The following is a 19,336-nucleotide window of genomic DNA, read 5'->3' as shown; positions in this document are numbered from 1 at the left end:
AACCTTTTTGTCCTGGGGTGACTTTATGATGCCGGTATCCCCAGCATCCCTATTTTCCTCTCCTCTGCCCAGCTGTGGCAGGGGAAGGTGAGTGAGTGACTCTCATGGGTGCCTGGCATTTGGCCAGTGTCAAACCATAACACTGGTTCAATAAAATTCTTCAGTGAATAGGGGGATGGTCCCTGAGAGAATGGCTGGCTAAAATACTGGAAACCATCATAACTGTAATTGTAATAGTTATTGTAGTGATTATCAGTCTTGCTATTGGTTATATTTGCAAAATAATAATGATCTTGCAAGAATGTATGCTACTATAGATAGAAATCAAGTTGAAATTTATCAAATGGCCTTAAGAAATTTGAGAAGTTTCAAAGGGGGGAATTGATACCAAAAGGGTTAATTCAATTTCTACTATGCCTGTTAACTTCTAGCAGAGAAACAAAGCATGCAAAATCTGCTTTCCCAGCAAGGACAGTTGGACAATAAGACATCTTGTTCAGGAATGCAGGCACAGCCAAAACAAGGACTGAATCTGGGAACTTGAGGAGGGTTTTACTTTAATGGCCAAATTGTAATATGCATGTAGTGACGGTATATAAGCAACACACTTGTAAAATCACATGTGCACATAAGGTCAGGAGTTATCCCTGTGTGACCAGGCACCTGAATAAATGATGCCCTTCTTAACAGTAATTTGGTGTTAAGAAGTCTGTTGGGGTTTAAGGAGTTCTCTTTTTGTTTTGTTTTTTTTTCCTCTTAAGGAATTTTAGCCCATACTTGTTGCTATAAGAAAATAACGACCGGTACTTAAAAGAGACAAAAGAAGTGGCCACAGCTCAGGGGAGGGGTCCAGCTAGCTACTCTCTCTTTTACCTGGGGGTTTCTCGTAGAAGGCAGAGATACCGCGAGATTTGGACTGGGGCAAGAGGTTGTGTGCAGCTCCGCGCTCTCTCTTTGCTCTCTCATCTTCAGAGAAGGACGGTCAGAGTTATTGCTTGGGGGAGGGAGTTCCCTGCAGCTGCCGGAGCCTAGCCCGGTCCTGCTTCTTCTACCGTGAGGTGAGCCTCTTGCTCGGGAAAGTAGCCACTGAACTGAGACCTTATTAATACCCTACTGCACTAAAAAAAGAACTTTCACCATGTGCTCGGGAGCCGGGCTGCCGTGGGCCCGCCCCCCTTCCCCAATTCTTTTGCCTCTGCTCCAAGCTTTTGCTACATTGTAGCTCTGCACGCCCTGCCCTGCCGAGACCCCCCACAGCTCCAGCTACAGTTGCTGACTTCTGATACATCTCATCTACCACTCCGGAACTTTGCTCATCCCTGCCTTCCCAGCTTGCTACTCCGAGGTTTCCCTGCTACAGCTCCTTTTGGTATCCAGGGAGGACACTGGGATCGGCTGTTCCTCGGGTTTTGTAAAGGAAGCCCTGTTTCCATCCCTTCTGCCGAGCCCGTCCGCCATTGCTCATGTGGAGAAAGATGGACATACCTGTGCCACAGCGCCTCCTCCAGCCGAGGAGGAGTCATCGCACCTGCCTTACGCCGCCAGGAGCCTGCCCGCCCCCCCTGCCAACTGCAACCGTAAATACACCAAAGGGGAAATTGCCTGCAGTCAAGAAGGCTGCTACTGGGTTTCTGGTTTTGTTTGTTTGTTGTTAACGTTGTTGTTTGTTTGCCTTATTATATATACATACCAGTAGAGAACTGTTATTCCTTTTCTGATAACTTTGCCTGAAAATCTTTTAATTTCAAAATTATAATAATTTGGAGGGAAAGGGCTCATATTTTCTATTCCAAGGGTGGCCTTGCCTTCCTTAGCAGACACTTATCTTTCAAACTGAGGTAGATTTTAACACCCAATGTGGGGCTTGAAGGCATCAAGCGGAAAGGGTGAAAAAGGAATAACAGCTCCTGGGTAACCAATATTTGTGTGCGGAATATAGAAACCTCTTTAGGCAGCACCATGTGGCCTAGCTTACCGTGTTTTGGGTGGCATGTGGTGGCAGCTATATTTTTTCCATTTACAACTCATTATCTAAATATGGGTCCTATGACTAAGGCTACCATGGTTTTTATCCACTTTGCAATATGGGTCAATAGCGTGATAAATTCATGCATTTTTAACTTCCTCAGGAAGATGGGCACAGGGATACAGGGCTATCATACACTAAGTGTATGTTTTTGGGGTTATGTTAATAGTGGCACCTTCTGTGAGGACATGACACCAGGGGAAGTTTTCTCCCAACCCTTCACCCAGTTCTTTGGGCCTACCCCACCAGCTTTTGAAGGATTTAAATTTCCTCTAGATACTAATCAAGTGTTGCTGATAGGCCTAGTCTATTTAGCATTCAGAGATAAGGTGAGATTGACTTGGATAACCACCCAGACACCTACCCAAGAGACTAGGGGTGCTGCTCCAGAACCTGACCTTGCCTTACAGCCTGACCCTGCCTCAAGCCTGACATTGTCCAATGGCCCATTTCAGAAATGATCCACCCAGATTGGATGGGGGTAATGGAGGAGAACATACACCAGGTGCTGAGGGATTACATCTCCCCACCTGGTGGGACACCCTCTCCCTGCCTCAAAGAGAGAGAGTCTGATGGTAGCAGTAGAACCCATAGATGTTACAACCATCCAAGTTCCAGCTAAACCACAAGGGCAGCCACAGCCAGCAGCAGTCACTCCTCTGCAGAGGAGGAAGTATAAGACCAAATCAGTGCACCCAGTTAATGATGATGGAGAACCAGGGCCCTCACAACCAGCAGGGGAGCCAGAGATTGAAATCATCACTGACTAGCTGTCGCATAACAGTCTCTGTAATCTGTGAAAAGACATTGTGTGATGGGGGTGCAAGGCTTACACGACCTGGCTACTTCAGATTTTGGATCTTATGGGTACAGGCGTGCAACTGGATAGTGGCAAGGCAAGGTATTTGGGATCCTTGACCCGGAACCCGGGTGTGGATCAGGTATGTGTGAGGGAGCCAGGATCCCTTTCTCTCTGGGAGCAGCTTTTAATGAGTCTAAGAGAGAGTTTTTTTCACAGAGAGAATGCAGCAGTACCATCAGAGAATGTGCTGGAAGACACTTGAGGAAGGCATCCAACAGCTGAGAGAAGTGGCAGTATTATTCTTTGGGAGAGACAGACAGCATGATAATGACCTTGACAAGGTCAGGTACACAGGGCAAATGTGGAACCTGGCAAATCTAGGGCCATCCCAATACACCACCTTCATTGCAACGATTAATGTTGAGGACAACCAAGAGACAGTGGGTTCTGTCGCCAACAGGCTCAGGTATTATGAGAGTCTGGTCAATGGCTCAATGCAGGCTCATGTCTCTGCTGTGGTTAAGTGTCACTGGTGGGGTTTTTGGGGTCCCTTTGGGATCTCTGAGACTGCTTCTGCAGCCCTCAGTGACGGAGTACGTTCCCGAGTCTTGCCCAGATAGAATTGTGGCTCGCGGTGAGCTCTCAGACCAGCGGGGAAAAGAGACCAGCATATGCAGAGAGGCACAAATCCATAGTTTATTCTATGAAGGCATCCTATCTAGCATATACCAACGGCTATTGTTTTACAGGGGTTTTTATAACTTTTGAGGGTTTTACAATTTGCACCAATTACCAAGGGAATTCTGCTTTCTAACCAATCCCTGAGGGATTTTACATTCAAAGCTGGCCTATGGATACTAAAAGAAAATGAGCCACTAATACTGAAGATAGATAAGAGGGTCTACCAAGGGGGGGAAAACTAAATTCCTTTTGTATTCGTCATTTCACCAGCCATTTCTTATCTCTAAGCTATGGTTTTCCAAGGAGCTTATTCTGAGGATGCAGGGAGACTTTCTTCTGTATGAATGTTTTCTGCTCCCTCCACAACTCCTCTATCTGTATTTACTAAAAAGGTGCTTCCAGCAACTTTATTAAAACATTGAACAAAGCATGCAAACATAACTAGTACAATAACAACTACGATTAAAATCCATAGAAGTCCCTTGACCAGAGATGTGCCCCACCCCGTCAGTCCCCATTGTCCAAAAAGGTTGTTGAGCCAGTCTGGGGTGGTTTCTACTTTCAAATCCTTCACGATGTCCTTCAGCTTCTGGATGTTTGCCTGAATGGATGTTGAACGTGAGGACAGATTGAAGCAGCACATCCCCTCAAAGTCTTCGCAGCCATGTCGGTGGGCAAGCAGCAGGAAGTTGATTGCATCTCGGTTTTGTAGGGATGCATGTCTCATGGTTTCTTCATCCTTTAAAAGATCACTCAAAGCAGCAGATGTAACATTGGCTTGCTTACTGAGCCAACACCCCAAATGAGTAATTTCACCAAGGACTTTTGCTGCAGCCACCCATGGTAAGAACAGGGAGACAGCAGCCCTTGTGGGTTTGTTCCAATTGTACAATTTAGGGTCACAACTTTCATCAAATTCAGTGTAAGATCTTTTTTCACGTTTTGATTCACTCTCCTTTTAACAATTATGTAATAAGGTTATGGTGGGGATGAAGGTAGAAAGCTTGCCAAGGCTACAGGGTCCCCCCTGAAGACAAGAGGGGATTCCAGCCCAAACCAAATCACCACAGATAAGAAACATTCCATGGGGTAATGTTTTGGGGTGGATGGAGGATTCAGAGAGAACATGAGTGGTATAATTGCACCAGTGTGGATAATTGTAGGCTTTGTTGATTGGTGATATGTCTTTTCTGTATGTGTTTCGAATTTGACTCAATCCAGGCCAATTTTGCTTTCGAGTTTTGTAATAAAATTTGACACACTATGTTGCTTTGGAGGACCCCAGCAAATCTAATTCTTGGGGTTCCTCGGGGGCATTTGGCAGTATTTTTGTCCAATGGTCCCAAGTGTCAACTGGATTTGGTCTCTTACCAGTGGTGTGGAGGAGCTCTGAGTTTTGGACAGGCCATTCGTCTGCTAGAAAGGGAATTCTTACCAAACATGGCAAGTGGGTTATCAAGGTTGCCCATGGACAGGCACATGTTATCTTGTTTTAATGTCTTTGCTAAAGTCACCCAGACATTGTGTTTGGGTTGTGGACTGATCCAGCTGAAGGCATGTGGCACGGTGACAAGGATCCAGGCAGCAGTGAGGACAGCATCAACAGAGATAATTTTCATCTTTGGACAAGGATGGGCCTTCTGATAGGGAAAATAAGTCAGTTATTTTTATGATGGGGGCAGAGAGGGTTAGGGTTTTGTCTTTCATCTCCTTCCTTTGTCCCTTCCTCCCCACCTTTTTTTTTTGTTTTTCTTTAGGAATAGGGAAGTGAATATAGGATTAGGGGTTACAGTAAAATCATTGGTGGGGGGAACTAATACTAGGGTGTTTAAGTAGAGGTAGTAACATTTAAATAAAGATCACTTTGTGGCCAGATTATGTCTGGCTTATGATTTGCCTGAAGCAGCAGAGTGCTGCTTAGTTTTTTGTTTCATCTGCTGTCTTGTGACAGGATGATATTTTCTTTGATGTGCCGGTGTTCGGCAGCGTCTTCTTCTCCAAGTAGCGCTGGTTTGGTTTTGAGGAGGTTTTGTATTTGACTCTGGGGAGCTTTTGTTGTTGTCTGTTGGAGTAGGTATTGCTGTGCCTAGGTATGGTTTTATGTTTTTTCCTGGGAACCATCTTGGTCCAGATGGCAGGGAGACGCAAGCGTACCCCCTTCCCCAGGTAATTAATTGTAAAGGTCCAGAAACCTGATGTGTTTCAGGGTCTTTCACCAGCACTGGTGGTTTTTCAGTGAGCTTTGCTTGGGTTGAGTTTGCAAAGTGTCGGAGTACTGGGGGATCTGGTTCTGACTCGGTGCCATTTAGGAAATTGATGATGTAGAGAGCTTTGCAGAGTCTTTCCACTGGAGATAAAATTTCTGTGTCTCTTCACTGTTGGTGAAGGACTCTTGATGTTCTGATGAGTTCTCTCTACGATGGACTGTCCTGTGGAATTTCCAGGAATGGTCTGAATGTGTTCAATTCCCCATTCACCGAGGAATTCTTGAAATTTGTGAGAGATGTAGGCGGGTCCATTGTCAGTTTTGATCTTTTTTGGAACTCCCAGAGTGGCAAATACTAGGAGAAAATGCTTAATAACGTGAGTGGCTGTTTCTCCTGCATGAGCCGATGCAAAAACTGCTCCAGAGAACGTGACAATGGACACGTGCACATACTTAGACTTTCCAAAAGGTGGGAAATGGGTGACATCAGACTGCCACAGCTGGCAGCTGTTCAGGCCTCTGGGATTGACTCCCGTGCCCATAGAGGGCACTTGGTAGTTATGACAGTTTGGGCATGTTGCCACAATGACTTTTGCTTGGATTTTTGGAATTTTAAACATTCTCATGAGGGCAGGTACATTTTGGTGGAAAAATGAATGTGACAGCTTTGCTTGAGCAAAAATGTTGGGGATGTTTGCAATCTCGACTGGCATGGCCAGGGTGTCTGCTTTCCTGTTTCCCTCTGTAATAAAACCTGGGAGGTCGGTGTGTGACCTAACATGCATGATATGGTAGGGTAATTTTCTGTTGGAAATGAGGGTTATTAATGAAGAAATCAATTGGTGTAATTTTGGATTGGAAATTTCTTTGAGGAAAGCATATTCTGCTCTCTTAGCTATACCAGCTATGTAAGCAGAATCTGTGACTTCAGTTTGAGTTGCCAATTTAAATAAACTTATTTTTCCTGTTGTGAGACAGAACCAGGAGCAAAAGAGCAAGGCAGGCCTAAAACTTGAGAGAGTATAAAAGAAAATTTATTAACTACACAAACAAAAAGAGAGGAAAAAAAATTTCAGAATAAGATTTTTTAGATCACTCCTTCCCTCCCTCTCCCAATCTTCATAACAACAAAACAAACATATAACAAATACTTCGGTCAGTGCCCAATTTAGTCTTTCTCAGTTCACTTCTGGAGAGAGAAGCCTCTTCTTGTTGAAGTTGTAGGGATTTTTCCCACAAGAAGGAAAAAAACAGTTATATTGTGGTTTTATCCTTCACGATTTGCATCCGCCCGGGAACCTGCAACCGTGACGCTCCTCCCAACTCTACAGCTGTCCCAAAGTTGTAGATGTGGGCCATGTCTGTCTCATGGGGTATTACTTTTAAGAATGAAATGTTCAACCACAAAGATTCTCTCTGTCTCCTTTCTCTCTGCTCAGGCTTCATCTTCAGAAAACTGAAATCCCCTTCTTTTTTCTCAGGGCAGAAATTCTCAACACAGGTGCTTTTTAGTCAAATCATCTATTAAATGGAACATTTCCATCCCCCCATGTCTCTTTCCATGGTTTATAGGAATATTCAGTACATCAGTTCATTCCTACAATTTCACAAAAAATTTTCAGCCATTTCAGCATCTTCTCATTCTCCTTCCATCTTAAAAACTTAGCTCTTACATCACTGACTTCAGAAATCTTCTTATTCCCTTTCATATTCAAAGGAAAGGCTGGAGGCTTTGCAAATCTTATCTGAACACTAAAGAGTTAAAGTTTAACACAACTACAAGAGTTGGGCCAGGCTCAGGCCGTGCTGGGGGTGTAGCTGAGGTGTTAATCAGCCTTTCTGGGGCTGGGCTGCAGCCCCACAGTGCTCATGGCCACCCGGGCAGGCCCGGCCCGTCCGGCAGCAGCAAGAGTCGGCCTCCCCCCACGCCAGAGCCGCAGGCTCATGGAGGAGGAAGCCGTGAAGGTCTTATCACACAACTTTTTCTCCCCCCGGCCATCGGGTCCCCCTCGTTGGCAAACGGGGCCCAAGCGGCCTCCAGAGCCTCCCCCCCCACATGGGGGAGGGGGAAGCTCGGGTTGATGTTACCTGCTCAGCCGCCGGAAAGACAAAGAGCCTCAGTTCCGGATTACCTTCCTCAAAATGTGTGTGCACGGAGCGAACTAACTTTCTCTAATTGGCTGTTGCAGGTATCCCAACCCCCACAGAGGAAATTCCCTTAGGAAGAACCTCTTCTGAGTTTCTTCTTCCTAAGTCAACCTAACACATTGTTAAAGGGTTTGTCTTTGAATTTTTCAAAGGCTCTAACAGAGATCCCTCCACAATTTGGACATCAGATTCCCATTCATCAGTTTTGGGGTTTTTCCAAGTCATGACAGACTTGTGAGAGGAACCTGAGCCGTCTGTAAAAACAGAGCTTTGAGAGGTGCTGTGCTTTGAACGAGTTTTGGGACCAGATTGAAGGTTGCATTTCAATTAAAAAGTTTGTGTTTTGGTATGTGTCACGATCCGCTATTAATGCAGAGCGGGGGTCGTGATGGTTCTTTTGATCTCAAAGGTGCAAACAGGCAAAATGCAGGGGACAAAATCAGTTTATTCAACAACAGAAAATCAGTTTAGTCAACAACAGCAATGCATTTCATCAAATGCCAACAATTCAGTTACGGTAAAGGGGAGAGGTACAGGATAAGGAAAGGGGAAGGAGAGGAAGGGATGGGAGAATAGCTACCAACAGACGAGACGGGCGTCCTCGCGGGTCATCCGATAGACGAGTCCTCGTCCGTGGGGAGATCTCAGGGGTCTTCATCAGTGGAGAGATCTCAAAGGGTCCTTTCCAGAGGGTCGCTCTTTTATAGTCCTTCTCCAAAGCGAGTGGCTTCTGGCCAAAAGGTGGGAAGATTTATGGGCCATTGTGTGGTGCTGCAGGAGACAGGTATGGACAAGCAGTCCTCAGTTGATGCAACACAGTCTCTGGTTGGTGCCATGACAGCACAGTCCAGTGAACACAATACACCAGCACACAGTCATGAGCATCCACCTGGCCCGGCCAGTAAACCATTGTTAGAAGTCAGCCTGGGTGGGGGTCCTCGAGGTCTCCTTGCGACGGTCGGGAGGCAAAATCGAGGGGAACTTCGGACTGACCCTTACATAGAAATTTGGCCTGTGTAGCTATCTAGAGCAAATTGAAGATTTTCATTGGTTTGGAGCAGATTTTCCAAATCTCCCATGGTCAGGGGCAGGTAGATGCATGTGAACTCACACCCTGAAAGAGAGCGGAGGCGGGTTCTGGCCTTGTTTATCAAATGTGCCATGATTTTCTGAAACGTGGTAATTGTCTTGGTGGGCTGATTGCTTGTGAAAATCCATTCAAGGATCAACAAGGGGTCTGTGAGTTGAGGGTCCCATTGAAAAATCAGTCCATAGAAGCGAGGGGCCTTTCCTGAAATGACAAATTGGAAAGGCAGATTTGGCTCAAATCTGTGTGCTTGACGTGAAGACAGGGCTTCCTGAACTTTGATGATGGATTGTCGGGCTTCCGGGGTGAGTGTGCGTGGGGAGTCCCGGTCCTCGTTGCCACGGAGGAGGTTGAACAGAGGGGTGAGGTCTTCTGTTGTGAGTCCCATTAGGGGGCGGATCCGGTTGATGGATCCACACAGGCTGTGTAGGTCTCTTAAGGTCTTTGGGTCATCTCGAATGGAGAGCTGCTGGGGTACAATGGTCCTTTCTCGGATTAGAAGTCCTAGGTATTTCCAGGGGCTGGTGTACTGTACTTTGTCTTCACGGATTTAAAATCCTGCTTTTTCTATGGTCTGAATGGTTGTTTTGGCAGCTTTTTCTAATCTTGAGGATGCAATGGGATGCTGAAAAAACAATCTTTGATGTCAATGACCACAAGTGTCCAGTCTCGAGGTAGCATCGATGGGGAGGGCAGTCCAGGCTGGTGAGGGCCCATGTCTTCAATGATGTTGTTGATTTTGCGAAGGTCTTGGAGAAGTCTCCACCTGTCTGTTCCAGGTTTTTTCAAGACGAAAATTGGGGAATTCCAAGGCCTGTCAGACTCCACAATGTGGCCTTTTGCTAGCTGTTCTTCCACGTGGGCTTGCAATGTGCGCAGTTTGACCTTTGAAAGGGGCCACTGTGCCTGCCATTGGGGGTCTTCACTCTTCCAGGTGAGACGAGGAGTGGGCGGGACAGTGCACGCTTCAATGGCCCCCATCAAAAATCCTGACTTTGAACTCGGAGAGCAGCCCCCCATTGGGTCAGGGCATCTCTGCCCCATAGGGTGATTGGGGCTCTTACCACGAATGGTTGGATGGTTGCCAGTTATCCTTCAGGCCCTTCAATGACAAAGTTGAATCTGCTACTCATGGAAACGGTGACTCCCCCAATTCCAGCCAGCATGCCTGCTACAGGTTCAAGTTCCCAGTGTGGTGGCCATTCCAAGAGGGCAATGGCAGTGACGTCAGCGCCGGTGTCTATCATTCCTGGTTTCTGAATTTTTTCCCCTTAGCAGAAAAGGTTGCACTCTAGGATGGGTTTGTTTGGACCCATAGTTCGTGCCCACATTATTGTAGGGTTGAGAGGGATCCATTCCATGTGATTTTTTGGAAGCAGGAAAGCTTGTGCAATAGGTGTTTTCTGTGGAAGAAAAAAGGGAATGTCCGTGCAACACAATTGGACAAAGATTTCTTTTCCAGGTGCTACAGTTTGTATTTCAGGTAAAACGGAAATTTGTGGTGGACCATGGAAACTGTCACCGAGGATTAAAATGTCCCAAGGACCATCTTGTGGTCCATACTTTCCTGTAGGGATACGATAAAATTTTTCATCTGTAATATTTAAAGACAAAACAGTTACCAGCTGGTGCCTGGTTCCCATTGAAATCTCACCAAATGTTGGGTCTGCCTGATGTGATCTGGAAATTTCGAGGACCATGGGTTTTGATGTTCCTCATTTGTCATCATTGGGGCTGGGTGTAAGGCAGCTTTTGGTTTGTTGTCTGCGCCCGGAGCTGAAACCGGGCTGCATTGGAAGTTTTTTGGCTGCTGTTGTTGTTTTTGTTGCCTTTGGGATTTGTGGTAGTTGCTGTGGGGGGTTTGGGTGGGTGGTTTGTTTGGATAGTCTTTTATAAAATGTCCAAGTTCCCCACAATAGAAACAACGAGCATTGTCTTTGGAGACCATCGCTGCAAAGGCTCCAGAGACTCCATCAGCAATGCCCTTGGCAACTGCTTTGGCCACTGTGTTTTCAGTGGACATGTGGCGTGTGCAGCTTTCCACCATTTGCTCGATGGTGGGATCGGTGTCTATAGGTAAAGTTCTTAAAATGATTTTGCACTGTTCATTTGCATTGCTTAAAGCAAGTTTTCTTAAAAGTTCCTTTTGCGCTTCTGTGCTCTCAAGTTGTTTTTCAAGAGGATCCTTGAGCCTGTCTACAAATTTTATAAAAGTCGTGTCTATTCCCTGCTTGATATTGGAAAAAATGCAAGCTAGGAAGAGAGTCGTCAGGGGTAAGGAGGAATGAGTTTTTTTGCTGCATTAGCAAGGTCCTGCAGTGTTTCTTCAGGAATAGAGTTTGCTTGTTCTGAGGGTTTAGAAAATTGGTTTTCAACAGCGAGTTGTTCAACAGTAAAATTCTGTCAATTGGGATCTTTTGAATACTTATCATATAGTATTTTTAATTGTTTTTTCCAATACTTTTCACATAACATAAATGTGGCCAGTGACAGAAGGCAAGTAGCTAAATTTTTGAGACCATGGGGAACCATTACAAAAGCAGCAAAAAAAGCTTCAAAAAATTTCTAAAAATGTGTGCTGATCTGCCATGTTCTTTTGCAATTTTTGCTAATTCTGTTACTTGCTTGTGTCAATTGATTGCCATTCTCATCTTTTGGAGAATCCTCCTCTGCGGCCTCGGCCTCGTTTATAAATCACAGGAAAGGCAGAGATTCTTTGGGCTAATTGCCAATTTCCATCTTGAGTTGCTTGTAACTTTGCCTTGGCCCATGTCCTGGGGTACAGTGCAAAAATGTGTATTCTATCACCATCTGTTAAAATGTGGGAGGGGTGGTGATCCTTATCTCTGTGGGAGATATCCTCTGCTGATGTGCCATCTGATGAGATCGGGGGATGATCATCGTTATCTATTCACAACCCATCCTTCCTCCAGAAGATATATTCTGTTAATGGGCCATTAAGTCCTATTGTGTGACTGATAAGATTACATCATCCCATTGGGAGATGCCCCAACCAGGGGCAGGAGCCAAGCCTTTCCTACCTAGATAAAAAACTGGGGTTTGGGACCCGAGGGCAGACCTTTCTACTGGATCCCAGAGGAAAGTCGGACCTTTTCCACATCATCGCTGGACCTCCAGAGGAAAACTGCACCTTCTACAGGAGCACTGCTTCAACAGAACCACATCCGTCATCCAGGAGGACTGCAGCCACCATTTATAGGGACTGCTACCAACACCCTGACTGACAGGGTGTCAGGTTGTATTTCTGACTGTGTTGGTGGTTGTTTCTTTTATATTATTGCATGTATTTTATTTTTTCTCTTTTTCTCCTATTAAATTGTATTACTGACTTGGAGTCTCGCACTGGTTTTACTTTCAAACCAACACATTAATTGGCGCCCAACGTGGGGCACAAAGGGTACTGAGGAAAGTCAGTATTACAATTTTGTTTTCACCATGATTCTCAACATGCTTACATGGGTTTTATATCTTGTTCTCTATATTTTTCCACACATGGGGAACTATCTGCCAGCTGTAATGCTCCTGTGTAGACCAGGATATGGTATAAAAATTGCTTTACTGGCCTATTATGTCTACTGCATGATAACCTCTAAGGCAATGAACATAATCCGGAATATATACTCGACTTTGTTTGCTTGTCCTAGTCTAGGTTGCTACATCCGGGGTTTTAACAATCACACCCAGCCCTTGGGAGGAGGGGTAAAGAATGATTTTTTCCAATCTTTCCGGCCTGATACAGTAGTTTTTGGAAATGTTGAGTTCCCGCTGGATGCTAAGGACAGCATAATATTGTTGTTAGTTCTGCTTTGTCTCCTCTGCATAGCCTTTACAGCCTACAACATGCTTAGAAACAGAACACTACATGGCGTATTGATGCGTATTCTTGAGGAAGAGGAAAAAAGAAACAAATCAACTTCGTCCACGACTGCACACAATGTCACAAAGAGGAGAAGAACCAAACAAAAAGCAACAGTGTCCGTGTCTACGCAGACTGCCACAGAGGAGGAAAAAGACAGAAGCACCATCAGCATCTCCACACAAACCATCACTGAGCCAGAACAGCCTAGACCAGTAGCAGTTGCGCCCGTTCAGAAGAAGAAATCAAAGAGCAAATCAGTTCGCATAGTGACTGACGAGGACGTGGCAGGACCTTCGCACCCAGCAGAAGTGACAGAGCCAGAGATCATCACTCGCTCTCTATCCCTGGGTGAGCTGCGTGACCTGCGGAGGGAATTCACCCGCCAGACAAATGAGTCCATCTTGACCTGGCTGCTCCGCATCTGGGACACTGCAGCCAATGACACCATTCTGGATGGATGTGAGGCCAGGCAACTGGGATCTCTGTCCCGGGATGTGGTCATTGACCAGGGGATTGGGAGAACCCAAGAAACTCTCAGCCTCTGGCGGCGACTGCTGACAAGTGTGAAGGATAGATACCTTTGTAAAGAAGATCTCCAGGTGCACCAAGGAAAATGGAGCACAATAGAACAAGGTATCCGATGCCTGAGGGAATTGGCCGTGCTGGAGATCATTTTCTCAGAAGATGAGAGATTTCCTAAGAGCCCAGACTGTGTCCGGTGCACGTCACAGATGTGGTTGAGATTTGCACGGCTTGGACCAGAGATGTATTCCCGTTACCTGGCAACGCTGCAGTGGAGGGAAGGTGAAGACATGGTAGGCGTCTTGGCCAATAAACTAAGAATTTATGAGGACACTGTCACAGCCCCATTTCGTACCCATGTCTCATCTGTGGAAACAAGGCTGGTGGAGCAAGTCCGAAGCCTGATTGAAGAGGGCCATCAGAAACTAAAAAAAGAACTTAAGGAAAACAACTACCAGATCTCTCCTGAACCAACAAGAGTTTCTGCCATTAGGAGCCGGCGTTCCTCAGGCAGGGAGAGAGGACACACTCCACGAGGTAACCTCTGTTTTTTCCTTCAGGAGCATGGAGAAGACATGAGGAAGTGGGATGGAAAACCCACCTCCTCCTTAGCAGCCCGGGTACGTGAGCTGAAAAGAGGGACACCTACCCCAAGAAGCTCATCTAGAGTCAATGCTGCTCCAGTCTCTCGTGTACAGAACTCCAGACAGTATCAGAATGATGATATGACTGATCCTCTTGAAGGAACCTCAAGAACCTATTTACAGGGAGAGAGCAACGTGTACCAGGATCAGGAATAGAGGAGCCCTGCCTCTAGCCAGGTAGAGGAGAGGGATAATCGGATCTATTGGACTGTGTGGATCCGATGGCCTGGCACATCCGACCCACAAAAACATAAGGCTTTGGTTGACACCGGCGCCCAGTGTACTCTGATGCCATCAAAGTATGTAGGAGAAGAATCCATCTCTATTTCTGGGGTAACAGGAGGATCCCCGCAGCTGACTGTAGTGGAGGCAGAAGTGAGATTAACTGGGAACAGGTGGCAGAAACACCCCATCGTGACTGGCCCAGAGGCCCCATGCATCCTTGGAATAGACTATCTTAGAAACGGATACTTCAAAGACCCAAAAGGATATCGCTGGGCTTTCGGGATAGCTGCTGTAGAGACAGACGGCATTAGAAAACTGAGCACCTTGCCTGGTCTTGCAGATGACCCCTCTGCTGTGGGACTACTGAGAGTTGAAGAGCAACAGGTACCAATCGCCAGAACAACAGTACCCCGTCGGCAATACCGTACCGATAGAGACTCGGTGATTCCCATCCATGAAATGATTCTTAAACTGGAGAGCCAAGGGGTGGTTAGCAAAACCCACTCACCCTTCAACAGCCCCATCTGGCCTGTGCGTAAATCTGAAGGAGAATGGAGATTGACCGTAGACTATTGTGCATTGAATGAGGTGACTCCACCGCTGAGCGCTGCTGTGCCAGACATGCTGGAACTCCAGTACGAGCTGGAGTCCAAGGCAGCAAAGTGGTATGCCACTATCGATATCGCCAATGCATTTTTCTCCATTCCTCTGGCAGCAGAATGCAGGCCTCAGTTTGCTTTCACCTGGAGGGGCGTGCAGTACACCTGGAATCGTCTGCACCAGGGGTGGAAGCACAGTCCCACCATCTGTCATGGGCTGATCCAGGCTGCACTGGAGAAGGGTGAGGCCCCCGAACATCTACAGTATATCGATGACATCATTGTATGGGGTAGCACAGAAGGGGAAGTCTTCGAGAAAGGAGAGAAGATTATCCAGATTCTGCTGAAAGCTGGTTTTGCCATTAAGCGAAGTAAAGTTAAGGGACCGGCTCAGGAAATTCAGTTTCTAGGAGTCAAGTGGCAAGATGGACGTCGTCAGATCCCAACAGAGGTAATTAATAAGATCACCGCTATGTCTCCACCTACCAACAAGAAGGAAACACAAGCCTTCCTAGGTGCCATAGGCTTTTGGAGAATGCACATTCCTGAATACAGTCAGATTGTGAGCCCTCTCTACCTGGTTACCCGCAAGAAGAACGATTTCCACTGGGGCCCTGAGCAGCAGCAAGCCTTCGCCCAGATCAAGCAAGAGATTGCTCATGCAGTAGCCCTTGGCCCAGTCAGGACCGGACCAGATGTGAAGAACGTGCTCTACTCTGCAGCCGGGAACCATGGTTTGTCTTGGAGCCTGTGGCAGAAGGTGCCTGGTGAGACTCGGGGTCGACCACTGGGATTCTGGAGCAGAAGCTACAAAGGATCTGAAGCCAACTACACTCCCACAGAGAAGGAGATCTTGGCCGCCTATGAAGGAGTTCAAGCTGCCTCAGAAGTGGTTGGCACAGAAACACAACTCCTCCTGGCACCCCGACTACCAGTGCTGGGCTGGATGTTCAAGGGAAAGGTGCCTTCCACACATCACGCCACTGACACCACATGGAGCAAGTGGATTGCTCTCATCACTCAGCGCGCCCGTATTAGGAATCCAAATCGCCCTGGGATTCTCGAAATAATTACAAACTGGCCTGAAGGTGTGACTTTTGGATTGTCTTCTGAAAAAGAAGAGGAGCAAGTGGCACGTGCTGAGGAAGCCCCACCATATAATGAGCTACCGGAGGCTGAAAGACGATATGCCCTCTTCACTGATGGTTCCTGCCGAATTGTAGGCACTAACCGGAAATGGAAAGCTGCAGTATGGAGCCCCACACGACAAGTTGCACAAGCTACCGAGGGACAAGGTGGATCGAGTCCGGTCGCAGAGCTAAAAGCCGTCCAGTTGGCTTTGGATATTGCTGAATGAGAGAAGTGGCCAAGGCTCTATCTCTACACTGACTCATGGATGGTATCTAATGCTCTGTGGGGATGGCTGGATCGCTGGAAAAAGGCCAACTGGCAACGCAGAGGGAAACCCATAAGGGCAGCTGAGATTTGGCAGGACATTGCTGCCCGAGTAGAGAAATTGACCATAAAGGTTCGACACGTGGATGCACATGTACCCAAAAGCCGGGCTAATGAAGAACATCACAACAACGAGCAGGTGGACCGAGCTGCCAAAGTGAAAGTATCACAGGTGGATCTAGACTGGCAGCACAAGGGAGAATCATTCCTAGCTCGTTGGGCCCATGATGCCTCTGGTCATCAGGGGAGAGATGCAACGTACTGATGGGCCCGTGACCGAGGGGTGGACCTTACCATGGACAGCATCTCACAAGTCATCCATGACTGCGAGACCTGTGCCGCAATCAAACGGGCCAAGCGGGTGAAGCCTCTGTGGTATGGTGGACGATGGTCAAAGTACAGGTATGGGGAAGCCTGGAAAATTGACTACATCACCCTTCCCCAAACCCGCCAGGGCAAACGCTACGTACTGACCATGGTGGAAGCAACTACAGGATGGTTAGAGACCTACCCTGTGCCTCATGCCACTGCCCGGAACACCATCTTGGGCCTAGAAAAACAAGTCCTTTGGAGGCATGGTACCCCTGAGAGAATTGAATCAGACAACGGAACCCATTTCAAGAACGGCCTTATCAACACCTGGGCCAAAGAACATGGTATTGAATGGATATATCATATCCCTTACCATGCGCCAGCTGCCGGGAAAGTTGAACGGTGTAATGGACTCCTTAAGACTACTTTGAAAGCACTTGGTGGTGGAACCTTCAGAAATTGGGAAATGAACTTGGCCAAAGCCACCTGGATGGTTAACACCCGAGGGTCCATCAATCGAGCCAGTCCTGCCCACTCTGAACCCCTGCACACAGTGGATGGGGACAAGGTCCCTGTGGTACACATGAAAGGTATTTTAGGAAAAACTGTTTGGATTAATCCCACCACAGGCAAAGGCAAACCAGTCCGTGGGATTGTTTTTGCTCAAGGACCTGGTTGCACTTGGTGGGTAATGCAGAAAGATGGGGAAACCAGTTGTGTTACCGCAAGGAGACCTAATTTTTAGTGAGAACTGTATGTAAGGTTTCATTTTGTATTATATATCTGTAAGAGGGTATTGGTTTGGGTGTGATGCAGATGGTAATAGAATAAGGGGTGGATTATGTCCTGGGGTACAATGCAAAAATGTGTATTCTATCACCATCTGTTAAAATGTGGGAGGGGTGGTGATCCTTATCTCTGTGGGAGATATCCTCTGCTGATGTGCCATCTGATAAGATCGGGGGATGATCATCGTTATCTTTTCACAACCCATCCTTCCTCCAGAAGATATATTCTGTTAATGGGCCATTAAGTCCTATTGTGTGACTGATAAGATTACATCATCCCATTGGGAGATGCCCCAACCAGGGGCAGGAGCCAAGCCTTTCCTACCTAGATAAAAAACTGGGGTTTGGGACCCGAGGGCAGACCTTTCTACTGGATCCCAGAGGAAAGTCGGACCTTTTCCACATCATCGCTGGATCTCCAGAGGAAAACTGCACCTTCTACAGGAGCACTGCTTCAACAGAACCACATCCGTCATCCAGGAGGACTGCAGCCACCATTTATAGGGACTGCTACCAACACCCTGACTGACAGGGTGTCAGGTTGTATTTCTGACTGTGTTGGTGGTTGTTTCTTTTATATTATTGCATGTATTTTATTTTTTCTCTTTTCTCCTATTAAATTGTATTACTGACTTGGAGTCTCGCACTGGTTTTACTTTCAAACCAACACAATGGGGAAGATTTAACCCCATTCCTGCAAATAAGCTGTGGAGGGGTGGGAGAATGCTCTCCATTTAATGCACAGTGCCTAAAGGTTGCAAATGCACAGCCGCAGAGTGCCTCAGAGCCTTAAAACACTGATTGGATTGTCCAGAGTTAAAGAGTTCAGATCCCCGCAAAGGAAATTTTTCGCATGAGCTCACTTTCACTTTTTATAGTCTACTTATGCTGGTAGTTCTGGCTAAATGCTGTGGCTTGAAGCCTAGATAATTTGCCTGGAGAGTAGGAATTTCGGTATCGGCTTCCAGGACTAATAGGTCTGTTCCGGAGAGTTTTTCCTTTTTATAAGTAAGACATGAGTTGCATGTCCTTCACTGAAAACATACAAATACCCTGCCATTCCCTGTTAGATTTAATATTAAGACATTGGTGGTATCTAATGGGGAGAAAAAACCCCCTTGACATGCAAGAATTGATCAGATTCTCGATATGGGTCTAGCTGACTTTAAAGTGAAGGGAGCTGGGAAAGTGGCCTTGCTTTGGCAGTCTAGAACATGAATTACTCACAGAATTATTAGTAGAACTTCGGTCCCCCCTCAAATTTGATGAGTTCAAATATGCAGAACTTTTTTCTGTATTTCTAAATAAGAAGGAAGCATACGAACTAGAAAAAAAGCTGTTTAGAAATGGCTTTACGAGGAAAGAAAAGCAAAGGAAATAGCACTAAACAGCTGTTGGCTGATCCAGTCGGGACTGAAGAGACAAACATGACAGACATGGACACAGTGGTGCCTGCTTTACGTGGGGGGGAGTTCCCCCCTTGCTGTCACCAGTGCTACTCATACCACTGGGGGTGGGGGATGGTGGCTCACCACCCCTGCCACTGCCACCCACTTCAAAATCAGGGGCGGCTGGCCTTGGGCCGTCGCTATTGCCCCTGCCACTGCCACCACCCCTGTCATTGTCCTCTCCAATGAACATGGACAGAGATGGAAGCGGGCTCACTATGTCCCCGGCTCCTCTGAGCCTGGGGCCGGGGGAGCCATTCGCTGCTCCTGCTGCACCATGTGGCTAAGTGTTAGGGTTGGGGCAAAGCTGCCCTGATTAAAGGCAAGTGGGACAACTCTAATCCAGATGGCTCCTCTGGAGCTGAGGATGGGGTGGGGGCCAACCGTGGTTCCCACTGCACTGTGACGTCAGTGCCAGGGCTAAGAGCAAAGCAGTCTCTGACTGGTATTTGGCTGAGACAACCCCTAATACTAATGAAGCAGCCCAAATTAAAAGCAAACGAGATGATTCCA

At 46.8% G+C, this 19,336-nt stretch overlaps 1 pseudogene; it reads right to left on the bottom strand.

Moving 5' to 3' along the window:
* Nucleotides 1-1,533: 1,533 nt before the first annotated feature.
* On the bottom strand, nt 1,534-5,128 carry LOC148220024 (uncharacterized; annotated as a pseudogene).
* Nucleotides 5,129-19,336: the final 14,208 nt, after the last annotated feature.

The sequence above is a fragment of the Sturnus vulgaris genome, chromosome W (assembly GCF_052056855.1).
Source record: "Sturnus vulgaris isolate bStuVul1 chromosome W, bStuVul1.hap1, whole genome shotgun sequence".
Taxonomy (NCBI): domain Eukaryota; kingdom Metazoa; phylum Chordata; class Aves; order Passeriformes; family Sturnidae; genus Sturnus; species Sturnus vulgaris.
The sequence above is the reverse complement of the archived record's forward strand: the minus strand, read 5'-3'. Positions and strand labels throughout refer to the sequence as shown.